We start from the raw sequence: 14393 nt of genomic DNA, 5'->3' as shown, positions 1-14393 counted from the left end.
AGCGATCTGTCTCATCAGATTTAAACGGCGCCAAAACTGTATTTATTTTTTGAATCTCATAATAAGATGGACGTCATTTGAAATCTGAGACTTTGCTTCATATCAAAAGTAACAAAGCACAAAGATTACTGTGATTTATTGGATGGGAGGCACGCTTCATGTTCTGTTCATTCATCAACTGAAAACAGACTACACTAATTGATTCTTGGGATTTAAGAATCAATATTGGTTTGTAAAAATGAGAATCGATTAAAATCAAGAAATCAATCTTTTTTTTTTTTTTTACCCAGCCCTACTCCCAACAGTTTTGGGATGGCCCCTTCCTGTTCCAACATGACTGCGCACCAGTGCACAAAGCAAGGTCCATAAAAATATGGATGAGCGAGTTTGGTGTGGAGGAACTTGACTGGCCTGACCTCGACCCGATAGAACACATTTGGGATGAATTAGAGCGGAAACTGCGAGCCAGGCCTTCTCGCCAACATCGCTGCCTGACCTCACAAATGAGCTTCAAGAAGGATGGTCAAAATTGCCATAAACACACTCCTAAACCTTGTGGAAATCTTTCCCAGAAGAGTTGAAGCTGTTATAGCTGCAAAGGGTGGGCCAACTCCATATTAAACCCTATGGATTTAAGTATGAGATGTCATTTAAGTTCATGTGCACGTAAAAGGCAGGCGTCCCAAAACTTTGGCAATATAGTGTATGTGGTGTGTGCATTTATATCAATTTTCAAAATTTTGATTTGCTTTTTTTGTGACAGGACAATTTAATAGTGTAGCCTTTTAATAATATATGTAGCCTTCTAATTGTTAAAACTATTGGTGTGTTTATGTAAACTATTTTAACTCCTAATATGAAATATTTTGTAAAACTAAAACAAAGTAACTTAAGTCGTAATATTTTTTTTTCAAAATAATGCAGTATAATGTTGGAATGCAGAAATAATAGACAGAACAAACTGTCATTTTACTTTAAGACAGCATGTTAAAAGTAAATAAAGTGAATAATTATTGGCTGTTGGTGCTTCTGAGCTGCTGTTAGGTTATATGAGAATGTGCTGTCTGTATTTATGCTTGCAGTTTAAAACATGGTACACTACACACTCAAATCCATTATAATAATAATAATAATCCTACACTAAAAATACTAACACTTACACTAAAAATACTAACAGAACAATAGGGTTTCAGCACTGCGCTAATAGTATAATGATAATAGTAAAAGTAAAATAATAGTAAAAAAATAAATAAAAATAAGGCTTTAGCACTATTATTTTCATAAATACAGTTTTGTACTATCTACAAATGAGCCATGATACAGAAAAAAAAAAAAAAACATAAAGGGGTTAAATTCTAAAACATCAAGACACATAGACAATAGACACACTCAAACATATTTATGTGCACAAATACAACTGTTGTATTGTAACTGTTGTACTGAACTGTTACTGTAAATCCAATCCCCACTGCACCGACGGATGCCAACCAACGGCAACAGACACTGTCAGAGTGTGTTACACTCCAGTCCCTGTTGGTGTTGGTCAGAGCTCTTGTTTTCGCTGATTGAACATGTTCAACCAATGTTTGTCGGGCTGTGAAATGTCTGAGAAGTGATGTACTGTAAACGCCAATTCTCACCGCACCGACAGACGGCAACAGACACTTCGACAGGTTTTGTCAGATCAATGTAGGATCTGACAATCTGTTGGCGTCTGTGCAGGAGACGGACATAGTGAGACAAAAATGAGACCGTTTACCAGATATTTGGGCCAGAACACTCGAGCATAAAAAAAAAAAAAAAAAAAAAAAAAAAAAAAAAAAAAATACACAACACCTAATAAAAGTACAGCTGTGGAATATAATTGTTTCTACGATGCATCGTAATGCTGTGAATGCATCAATGTATAAAAACAAAAGAGTTGATTTTAATAAAAATTAAAAAGGCCTATCATACATATTGATGCATTGTTTTATTGTAGACTAAATGAAGAATTCTAATTTTTGTAGTAAGTTGCGCATGTCCTTCGGAAGCCAAAGCACTTGTGTCGGATGTTTTGTTTTTTATGAAAAGATCATGCGTGAATAAGAAAATAACGTACAGGACTTGCTTGATGTTGAAAGAGTTAAAGCGGAATAAGCCACAAAAAAAGATCACTATGCTTACTCGCACTGACACACACAAGTACATGCACTCACAGAAAAAAAGTACATGACTCTCAGAAAACACTTGAATGGTCAGATATGCACAGAATTACAGTATTTCAAATTATCTGCCCTGATGAGTATTTACGCAAACATAGTCGGTTATGTCTTGCGTGAACGTTTGGAAAACAGTTGGGGAAAAGCATCTGATGTGTATCATTGTTAGATCCGTGTATTAGGTCTTAATATAATAGGCTATACCTGCTGCCATCTGTGTCATTAATGTTAATCAAACAATAAAAGAAAAGGGAATTACTCACTGCTGACTGAACTTTTATAGCTTTAATAAGTTTTTTTAGTAATGAATACACTAAAGATTATTATATGCAGTGTTTTGTTTTTTTTTTTTTTTTTTTTTTTTTTTTACATTTGATTTCTTATTTGAATGCTTTTTAGATTTAAAATGGAAAAAAAAGTAAAATTGCATTTGTTCTGTTATTTGCATCTTTGCTTTTTTTTAATTACAAAGATTAAAATAATGGCTATATTGTTATTAATATAATAATTAATAAAAGAATTGGAAGAAAAGCGCTTTTGTGATGCATTGAGATTTGTTTTATCGAATTGTTACCGAATCGAATATTGTAATCGAAACCACTTCTCTGCAACAAGAGCATAATTACAGCATGTGTGAAATAGTGCTTTCACAATACCAGATTTTTCACTGCACGATTGTGGCCAAAAGAAGTCACGGCAGATTATTTTATAGTATTCTCTACAGTGAGAAAAGTTACGTTGATTGGCATTGCGTTATAAATATACATTATCATCCTTATGAAAATGCCCAAGATGGCTTGAAAAACACAGATTAAACCAGATATTGTTGCAATGGTGTTAATTCTCTTAATGTTTAATCAGTCAAAATGTTTCTATCTGCAGATAATTCAGCTACAGCTGCATGTCTTTGTTCATATTAGTAATATAATACGTTTTATTACTCTGAGTCTCACTTTTGTACTTTCTACACGAGGGCACCCTCTGCCGTCAAATATGAATGAAACCGTTTCATAATGCTTATATCGCCCTATTTTGGGTAAAAATTGAAAAAAATACTGCTCTCAAGATGTTTGAAGTAAATGTACAATAATACATAAGTTTTTATCCGATTGAGCATACATTTGGACTAAAAGGCCCAAGAGATTAATATGATAAAACACAAAAAGGTATCAGCAGTTAAAGGTAGGGTAGGCAATTTGATTTATACTGGTTGAAAAACTCTTAACATCCTGATAGCTGTCAATAATAGAAGTGGTCTATATATATTATTACATGTACATACATTTTCTGCAGAAGTCTCAGGACCAATAAATGTTCGTCCAATCATTGCATTCTGTCCAATACGTTGTCCTAACTGCCGCACACCCAGCTGACGCATATATCACACGTCATCAGCGGGTTCCGTAAGGCTAGGCAGAGTTGTAGACGGACATTAGGCTTGTTCGAGATGGATCAGCGCTGTGCAGACCAATCGGCGTATGACATCAAAGTACCGCAAGAGTGTTTAGAGAGCATACAAATCCTTATGCTTTCGAATCGCTGCCCCTCTTATCAAGTCAAGTCACCTTTATTTATATAGCGCTTTTTACAATGCAGATTGTGTCAAAGCAGCTTTACATTGATAACTGGTATATAATGTTGGCTGCACAGCAGCTCTTAAATAATAGTTTCAATGCAGGCAGATCAAAAGCACTGTTGTGCTGATGTCATCCACTCACAATTTACATGCAACAGTACTAATGATTTTCAAGATACAAAAACAAGTCAACAGAAGATGCCACACTCAAGGAAAAACAAAAACATTAATTAGCCAATTAGCCTGAAAAGGTAGTGGAAAAAGTAGTAGTGAAAAAAAAACAATGATTGAAATCGTCAAATGTCATCAATCAATATTGGTCTTTACTCTTAATATTTAATATATTGTGAAATTTGTAGAAATCAAGTACTATTTTTTTCTACATCACATTATAGAATGCCGTCTAATGCTTGATTTGTTCATTAAGCCGTAATTTCAGTTGTCATGATTATTTTCCAATATATATCTTTTGGCAAGGACACTAATATATAGATCACATTGCGAGTGGTACAGGTGATACAAGATTTAATTTTGAAGCATTGTCTTTGGACATATAACCGGGTTCCCGCAGATCCTTAAAGTCTTAAATTAGATTTTTAAAATTTAAGGTCATAAAGTCTTAAAATCTTATTTTTACTTATGAGAGGTCTTAAATTTTAGATGACAATTTGACTTAGACATATCTAAATCATTTACCAAATTAAAACTGATTAGCGTACATATCTTTTTTTTTTTTTTTTTTTTTTTTTTGTGGATTTGCTTGTTCACATGACAATTTGCGGGCCTCGCGGCATTTACTACAGCGTGTAACGTAGGCTACTGTCTCCTGCACGCGAAAGGAAGAGAGCAGAAGAAAATGCAGCAGGGGCTGGTGCAAAATGTGTAAATGTCAGTTCAGTAACCGTACTGTAAGGGGTGTGTGATAGTATTGTCTGTGATGATATCGTAATTATTTGTTAACGATGTGCGAGCTGACATGGAGTTTGTCACTCACGCTTTCACTGCATGATGTATGCTGTTGTTTGCCCTCAAAATTCAAGATACATGGGCGTTTTTGCCCATGAAAAAATGAAGGCCTTAAATGGCATTAAAAAGCATTACATTTTATTCCTACTGGCATTAAATTTTTTTAGATAGTTTTGAAGAAAAATAATACTACCGAGTTTATATTGAATATAGCCTTCATAATAACTTTGATTCACTGAAGCTAAGCAGGGCTGAGCCTGTTTAGTACCTGGATGGGAGACCTCCTGGGAAAACTAAGTTGCTGCTGGAAGAGGTGTTAGTGAGGCCAGCAGGGGGTGCTCACCCTGTGGTCTATGTGGGTGCTAACACCCCAATATAATGATGGGGACACTATGCTGTCAAAAAGCACCATCCTTTGGATGAGATGTTAAACCGAGGTTCTGACTCTCTGTGCTCATTAAAAATCCCCGACATCCTGGCCAAATTTTGCCCATTGGCCTCTGTCCATCATGGCTTCCTAATCATCCCCATATACTGATTGTCTTCATCACTCTGTCTCCTCTCCACCAATAAGCTGGTGTGTGGTGGGCGTTCTGGTGCAAAATGGCTGCCGTCACATCATCCAGGTGGATGCTGCACTTTGGTGGTGGTTGAGGAGATTCCCCCTTCCGAATGTATAGCGCTTTGAGTACCAAGAAAAGAGCTATATAAATATATAAATATAAGGAATTATTATTAATATTTGCTGTCGTAAAATATGTACATTGGTGTGATGCACACACAGAACCAGTTTGGTAATTGCCTCCGGCCGGTGCCAAATTGTCGTAACACCGTTTTGGACAGCGGTGGGCTGTGACCTGCGGAAGGCTGCATCAGTGTTGCCAACTTAGCGACTTTTCAGACCGCTTTTCCGACTTTTTTCCAAGAAAGCGTGTTGTGACGAATATACTTGTTATCCTGATCTAGTTTCAGAGACCCACCGGTACTGCTGCACTAGCGCAAGGACCTGATTAAAACGTAAATAAAAAAATGCGAGAATGATTTTATTACATTTAGTATAAGTGGCGATCGATAGTGGGGGGGAGGGGTCACAAGTCTATCACAAATATGCAGATTTAAGTATGTCAAAGCTGCAATATTCTGAAAGGATATTGCTTCATAAATTTTACATTTATATTTAGACCAAAAAAAATCCTTTTTTTTTTTTTTTTTTTCCGGACAAGCAAATGTTTTACTCATACAAGTTAATGACAAGGCTTAATGTCGAGCCCTGTATGAAGTCTTAATGGGCCACGTTTCAGTCACCATTTCATATTGTATGACAACAAAAACAGAAAAATATATAGATTAAAATTTTTTATTTAGTTTGGGTGCAGTACCAAAATTTCCCCATTAGATGCCAACAATACACAGTGGTTGGATTTGTGATTTGCAGTATGGTAGAGGTTTTTCTCTCTCAAATATTACAAGCACACACACACTTTTTTTTATTTTATTTTTTTTTTTATTACACACATACAAACCACACTCTGACATCCATACTGACACACCCACACAATTATAGCTGCATAATTTATCTAATTGGCTCTATAATATGCACAAACAGAAATCAGGAATGGGGAGGAAATGGGGTTGAAATAGTGAAATTCCAATAAAAATACACACCTGAGCCAAAATTTAAGCACTTGGCATTAACACAGGCAAAATTATTATATTAGTTTTTTTTTATTATTTTTTTAAATTCGTTTTTTCACAATTAACCCTCTGGGGTCTGAGGATTTTTAGGGCCCTGGAGAAGTTTTGACATGCCCTGACATTTGTGCTTTTTTCAGTTGTTCATAAACATATTAATGGAAAAAGTGTCATTACACTGTATTCAGCACAAACTAGGCTACAATAATATGTGAGGAACATGTATGTACATGTTTGTGTTTTTGAAGGAATAACGTTTATGCGTGGTTATTGAAAAAACAAAAAACTTAAGTCACTGAAATAAAGCCAACATTATATATTAAATCTGTGTTCACAAGACTTCTGGGTATTGGAGGTTGTAGACTAGAGTTTTTGCTTCAGAATGATGTAAAAATTATTCTGCCTACTCCTTCATATAAAACAATACATTGATTTAGTTTTTGTAAGACACTTTTTGTCAAGAAACACCGTATGCGTGGAGGCGTGAATGATCATGAATAATGGGCCATTTACACCTGAGAAGACAAAAGAATCACACAATAATGACCTGAAAAGACTTGCATAATAATGAGCTCTTTCAGTCAGGTAGGCTGTGAAAAAACCTGTGAGACATTGATCATGTCTCAAGCTCATGGTGTATATCAAACATACAAAAAAAACAGCAATACTGTGAAATATTACAATTTAAAATAATGGTATTCTATTATATTCTTTAAAATATAATGTATTTCTGTGATGCAAAGTGTCTGAACAATTATGTTACCTCTATGGCATTTCATATAGCCTATTAGCTTAAAAGCATACACATTTTGAGAAATATTGATGGATTCTCATGTTTATGTCAATTTTCTATACACGGGAGTAATATTTATTGTCATCACTATGAGCGCTGGATACTGTGTTTTCAATTCATACTTGCAGCCGGAGGGCGCTCTGTACACCTTTAGTCCACAAATTAATCTAAAGGAGGACAACCATGTGACTCCAGGAACTAACAGAGGCCAGAGATCGCTATATCATCCAGATAAACACTTTTCAAGACAATAAATACACGATTGAGACGATGAATGCATGCATTGCCTCAGTATTTGCCTCTGAATAGCGCTCGTTCCGTGGGCGTGGCCGCATTAGCGGATAATGAGCTGAATCACGGATTTCTGACTTGGCTCTCTTTTCATACAGATTACATAAACAGAAAATATTTGTTTTTGATTTGACTTGCACAATTTAAAACCTGACATTTTTTTTTAGACTTAAGTCTAATTTTTTTTGTGATTAGTATTCACTAAGTTACAGTTCATTTTCTGAGAACTATCAGATTGGAGTTCGTTCAGAGGGAGATGAGAGATCATGTTAATTTTCTTTATTTTACAAAAAGCACAACATTTTGTTTTTACTCTGAGTGTACACAAATAAAAGAAGATATTCCACAGATTAAAATGGTGTATATCTCTTAATTGTATGTGCAACATTGACGGAGTATTTTGAGTCTCTTTCACACTGGTTAGAAAAAAAATGCGGTGGTCACGTCGGCGTGACTGCCGACCCGAGGGAGTTTAGTAGGAAATTGCTAGTCATCCAATTTTTTTATATCAGCTATGCATTCCGTTAATTTTGTGAATTGGTAAGATTCATCAGGGTATGAAGAAATGTAGAGTCAAGTATCATCAGCATAACAGAAACTAATGCCATGTTTCCTAATGATATCTTCAAAGGGTAGCATGTACAAAGTGAACAGCAACAGTCCTAGTACTGAGCCTTGCGGTACTCTGTACTCCATTCATAGTTGAATTAAATACAAGTTTCTTATAGAACAATTCATCAAGTAACATCACTTTTATTTTTTCAATGTACATATTATTCATAACAATCCCACCTCCTTTATCTGCTCTTGAATTGTCAGGTTTAGATCAATGTTAACCCTCTACCGCACGCATTATGATAAATCTATAGAAAAAATATTTGACTCTTTCTTTTCTTAGAATGGCTTAAAGGTGCTACAGAGGATCTTTTCGTCGACTGAGAAACCAAAGACTGTTACTATGTTTTTGAAATGAGCTCATGTGTAAGAACAACCCCCCTCAATCACAGCTCATTTCGAGGGAACGCCTCCCAAAACTTGTGCACGAGTATTGGAACATGAGTGTTTACCACCGGCATTCGCTGTGTCGTGTTAGTGGATTCATTATGTCGGACTCACCGCAGGTAACTCATAATCTGCAGTTGTTACTCCTGTCTCCTGACAAAAACATTGCATGCGGCGCCTGTGGAGTGTGGAAAGTTACTGGAGTGCACAGCCTCGCACGTCTCTCACAAGGAACGTCATGGCAGTGATTGACAAGCCAGAGGGCCAATCGTTTACGCGATGATCGCATAAACGATTGGCTGAGGTTTTTAAGGCCCTACCTCGTGCACAGATAATGTATATTAATATTATTCCTTTCAGTGCACCTAATAGTCTTTTATCAGTTAGTAAAGACAGTTTCAAGTAATATTGCAAAAATGTATAAAAAAAAAACATCCTCTGTAGCACCTTTTAACTTGAAGTGCTGTAAAAAATAAAAAAAATTAAAAAAATATTATTTTAAGGTACTTTATGATATGTTGCCATATGGCAGCAACATACAATAGTGGAAATAACTTAGAATAAGTGTAAATGTATATAGTTAATATTTTTCCTCAGAAATGTTGTTTGTATTGAATCAATTGGTGCTATTAAGCTTTAGCAGTAATTATAAACAACACCTTATACATGTTTTCCAACATCTTGTGCTTTTATTTATTCCATTCTCTTTTGCTGAATGCTTTATATTCTTTGAATTTCATTAAGTTTTTCATTAGTATTATTTCAGTTTTAAATTTAGACTGTTAAAAACAAATATACTGTTCATGTATCATAAAACATTGACACAAAACCAAAAACATTGCAGTTCATGAAAATTCAACATTACGCAATCTTATGAGAGGAAGGTTATGAGCATGAACCCCCCATAATCCTTGAAACAGGCACAGGTACACATCACATTTGGTGCACTTCACCCTAACAATACACTTACAGCCTCTTGCACCTGCCTTTTTGAGACACCATGGCCAGTGGTTGGTCTGGGCCAGTAGTACTGGCTGTGGTGACAGGTCTCTGATGTTGATTTAACCCATAATACAAATGCCATGGCAGTCCTTAACATATGACTAATCAACATTATATCACTAGCATTGATGTTATTATTGTTATAGCTTAACAGACTGCAACTGGCCTTTGCTAGCTAGCTAACCTATTATAATAATGTCATTCCATTATTGCACAGTTGCCATATGGCAACACAGACATTTTATCGATTTACCAAAAACTAATTTCATAACTTTTTTTTTTTGAGTGGTGAATGTCATCATAACTTACCTGAGATAATGTTAAAATTTTTTTTTGTGAATGTGACATGGGCGGGTCCTTGTTTGTTCTTGATGTTTTAGTTTGCTTTCAGCAACTACCGACAAGAGACAGCAGTCTGTCAGAAATCGTGCCACAGAAAAAAACTGCATGTCATGTGACTTAACCAAAGCACCTCATTGCCTAACTAAGGTCTTCTCTTACCAACAAAAAAACGAGAATGTTCACTTAAAGAGACAGTGGCAAGGAAATGAACACAAAGAGTATGTTGCCATATGGCAACACTACACTTCGAGGTTCCTATAATAATTTGTCCACATCTTTTTCTACTAGTCTATAAAAAGTATTCACTGAGTGATTGCTCACAATTAGTGTAAAAGTACTCCTTGGTCTAAATTGTTGTATATATAATGTTGCGTTAACACTTGCATTAAAAAAAAAAACTTCTCAACTTAACATTTCTTAAAAAAAAAAGAAAAAAAAATTATTCAACTATTCAACTTTGGGTTAGAAACATTATATGGTACATAGGATAACCCCTTACCCAATACTGTGATTTGTTCGGTGGGCAATTCTTTGTCCGATAGATTGAATACAATGGCTGCATCTGAAAACTGGAAAATGCTGCCTTCAGAAAACACATTTCAAGGTAGGAAGGCATCAAGGCACGTCCAAATCCAGTGTTAGCTTCAGTTCAGGGGCGGATTTAGACATTTTGGGGCCCAAGGCAAACACAGACATGGGGCCCTCTACATCTCTTTTCCCTCCTTTTGTCAATCCTTATTTAAAAAAAAAAAAAGCCCTACTTGTTACTTCTCTTCAGCAGTCTTCACACAGCAATGATGTATAGACATCTGTAGTTGTATTTGTAAGAAAAAAAGAAGAAAAATAAAAAACACAGAACAACATTCTGTTTAACAGATGTATCCTCTGTAAAATTGTATTTACATAAAATTTTCTCTGTACAATAATATGTATTGTCTATTTACACAGGGAAGAGCTGTCATTGGTTGTCATTTACCTTGGTTGTTCTGATAGTATCTTCTATATGGATCTGCTTGCTGCTACATGTTGTTTTTGGACTTCTGTCTTGTGTTACTAAAGTGAGAAGAAACACACAAGACAATAAGTGATCAATTATGGAGACATCATTTTAGTAAAAATAACTTACCTTTTAAAATGTTTACATTTTTTCTTTCACTGACTTTCTCCTGCTCTCCCTTTTTTTCTGACCATTTCTTTATTTCCCTTGTCTCTGTTTTTGCATCTTTCTCGTCTTCTCTCTTTGGTCTTTGCCTATCTTTTTCTTCTTCTCTCTTTGGTCTTTGCCTGTCTTTTTCTTCTTCTCTCTTTGGTCTTTGCCTGTCTTTTTCTTCTTCTCTCTTTGGTCTTTGCCTGTCTTTTTCTTCTTCTCTCTTTGGTCTTTGCCTGTCTTTTTCTTCTTCTCTCTTTGGTCTTTGCCTGTCTTTTTCTTCTTCTCTCTTTGGTCTTTGACTGTCGTTTTCTTCTTCTCTCTTTGGTCTTTGACTGTCTTTTTCTTCTTCTCTCTTTGGTCTTTGCCTGTCTTTTTCTTCTTCTCTCTTTGGTCTTTGCCTATCTTTTTCTTCTTCTCCCTTTGGTCTTTGCCTGTCTTTTTCTTTTCTCCCTTTGGTCTTTGCCTGTCTTTTTCTTCTCTCTTTGGTCTTTGCCTGTCTTTTTCTTCTTCTCTCTGTGTGTGAGTGAGTGTGTCTGTGTGTGAGTGTGTGTGAGTGAGTGTGTCTGTGTGTGAGTGTGTGTGTGTGAGTGAGTGTGTCTGTGTGGGTGAGTGTGAGTGAGTGTGTCTGAGTGAGTGTGTCTGTGAGTGTGTGAGTGAGTGTGTCTGTGTGAGTGAGTGTGTGTGTGTGAGTGAGTGCGTCTGTGTGTGTGAGTGAGTGCGTCTGTGAGTGAGTGTGTGTGTGAGTGAGTGTGTCTGTGTGTGAGTGTGTGTGAGTGAGTGTGTCTGTGTGTGTGAGTGAGTGAGTGAGTGTGTCTGTGTGTGTGAGTGAGTGAGTGAGTGTGTCTGTGTGAGTGAGTGAGTGAGTGAGTGAGTGAGTGAGTGAGTGTGTCTGTGTGTGTGAGTGAGTGTGTCTGTGTGTGTGAGTGAGTGTGTCTGTGTGTGAGTGAGTGTGTGAGTGAGTGTGTCTGTGTGAGTGAGTGTGAGTGAGTGAGTGAGTGAGTGAGTGAGTGAGTGAGTGAGTGAGTGAGTGTGTCTGTGTGTGTGAGTGAGTGTGTCTGTGTGAGTGAGTGAGTGTGTCTGTGTGTGTGTGTGTGTGTGAGTGAGTGTGTCTGTGTGAGTGAGTGTGTCTGTGTGTGTGCGTGAGTGTCTGTGTGAGTGAGTGTGTCTGTGTGTGTGAGTGAGTGTGTCTGTGAGTGTGAGTGAGTGTGTCTGTGTGAGTGAGTGAGTGTGTCTGAGTGAGTGTGTGAGTGAGTGTGTCTGTGTGTGTGAGTGAGTGAGTGTGTGTGTCTGTGAGTGAGTGTGTGTGTCTGTGAGTGTGTCTGTGAGTGAGTGAGTGTGTCTGTGAGTGAGTGAGTGAGTGAGTGTGTCTGTGAGTGAGTGAGTGAGTGAGTGTGTCTGTGAGTGAGTGAGTGAGTGTCTGTATTGTCATGTCTAAATCACTATAATCTGACCTTGCGAGCTTTGGCCTCAGCAAATCTTGCTATCACTGATTCCATATCCAGTGACTTCCTGACTTCCTGCTCGATGGAGAGAACAGCTAGAGCAGACAGCCTGTCCTGTGACATAGTTGATCTGAGGTACGTTTTGATTAGTTTCAGTGATGAGAAACTTCTCTCACCCGAAGCTACTGTAACAGGGAGAGTGAGGAGGAGTCTGAAAGCTATACTCAAATTTGGATATATGTCAAGTAAATTCTCTTATATATATATATATATATATATATATATATATATATATATATATATATATATATATATATATATATATATATATATATATATATATATATATATATATATATATATATATATATATATATATATATATATATTTATATATATAGTCAAGCATCTCAAATGGTGATGAGACATGTGGCGGGAATGACCTAACTGCACCCTTAACCTCAAGCTTCAGATCTTCTGCATCAATGTCATCCATCCTTTGCTCTAATCTGTGGCAGCATTCATCCAGCTTCCCTTCCTTCTCAGTGCTTCTCATTGTGTCGAGTGAGTAGAGAAATCCATAAAGCTCATAGAAGATTTCCATGTTGGAAAATCTGTTCTCTACTGTGACAAGAGCTGTATCTATTAGACGTAGAAAAAACTCTCTTTTGAAGAGCTCTTCTGCAGTTGACTGAGTCTTCTCTGTTCCCTCATACTCAAACTGTTTGGTTTTTCTTCTCTGACGCACCTCAGGCCAGCTCATCTCCACCTCAAGCTTCTCTGCTATCTCCCTGGCATCTGTTTTCGCAGAATGAAATCCATGACTGCGAAATTCCTGAAGATATTCTTTCACTGCCCTGATTTCTTCTCTCACTGTCTCAACTGAAACTTTGGGGCTCTGAAGGATCTTGCTCACTTTGTTTATCTGGAACAACACATTGTACCACACAATGGTACTTACCACAAAAGGCCATTTCTGCAGCTCCTTGCAGATGCTTTCAGCTGTTGAGACAACATCTGCATCTCTTTTCTCTGTGGCGTACTCCTTTAAAGCAGTTAATGCCTTCACGATTTCAGGCAGCTGGTAGCGAACAGCTTTCACAGCTTCAACTCTACACTCCCACCTGGTTGTTGACAATGCTTTAAGTGTCAAATTCTTGACGTGTTCTTTGAGAATACTCCAACGTTGAACTGAAGAGCTGAAAAGATTGTAAAGTCGCTGTATCAGCCCAAAGAAGCTGATGGACGTCACGGAGGACTTGGCTGCATCACCAACAACAAGGTTCAGTGTGTGACTTCCACAAGGAACATATAACGCTTTGTTGTTTATTTCCAGCACTCTCTTTTGGACTCCCTGCTTTTTACCCTGCATGTTGCTCCCGTTATCGTAAGACTGGCCTCGACAATTGCAAAGATCCAATCCTAGTGTTTCTAGTTGGCCTAAAAATGTCTCACATAAGCCTTTTCCTGTTGTGTCAAGTGCCTGAAGAAATCCAACAAAGTGCTCATGGATGGAGACACCCTTTGATAATTCACAATTAACAATTCGTAGCACCACTGAGAGCTGCTCATTGTGACTGAGGTCTGGAGTGCAGTCCATAATTACTGCATAGTATTTGGCTGTTTTCACTCTCTCTACAATTGCATCAGTTGTACATTTTGCCACAAGGGAAATAAGTTCATTTTGGATATTCTTGCTTAAATAGGTGTCACTTAGCTGTTTTGCCTGAATTCTCCTCAGATGCTCTCGCATCACTGGGTCAAACTGAGCCATTAATTGCACTTGTCCAAGAAAATTTCCATTACCAGCCTCAAACAATTTGTCTGAGTGGCCACGAAATGCAAGATTGTGCTCTGCCAGATAGTTTACAATTGCAATAAGTCGTCTTAAAATCTCTTTCCAGCGGTTTACTTCAAGAGCAATTAGATCTTGGTT

At 37.0% G+C, this 14393-nt stretch overlaps 1 protein-coding gene and 1 long non-coding RNA gene across 2 annotated transcripts in view; one reads left to right on the top strand and one right to left on the bottom strand.

The window, feature by feature from the left end:
• Nucleotides 1-14393, top strand: part of LOC125272381 (E3 SUMO-protein ligase ZBED1-like) — a 102534-nt gene that overhangs the window by 39609 nt on the left and 48532 nt on the right. The window lies entirely within an intron of this gene.
• On the bottom strand, nt 10850-11168 carry LOC125272382. Its single transcript, XR_007185826.1, has 2 exons — nt 11008-11168; nt 10850-10918 (listed from the first exon to the last, which is right to left on the bottom strand). It is a non-coding gene; the product is annotated as an uncharacterized LOC125272382 (long non-coding RNA).

The sequence above is a fragment of the Megalobrama amblycephala genome, linkage group LG7 (assembly GCF_018812025.1).
Source record: "Megalobrama amblycephala isolate DHTTF-2021 linkage group LG7, ASM1881202v1, whole genome shotgun sequence".
NCBI lineage: Eukaryota > Metazoa > Chordata > Actinopteri > Cypriniformes > Xenocyprididae > Megalobrama > Megalobrama amblycephala.
Note: the sequence above shows the minus strand (reverse complement) of the source record. Positions and strands in the feature narration are given on the sequence as shown.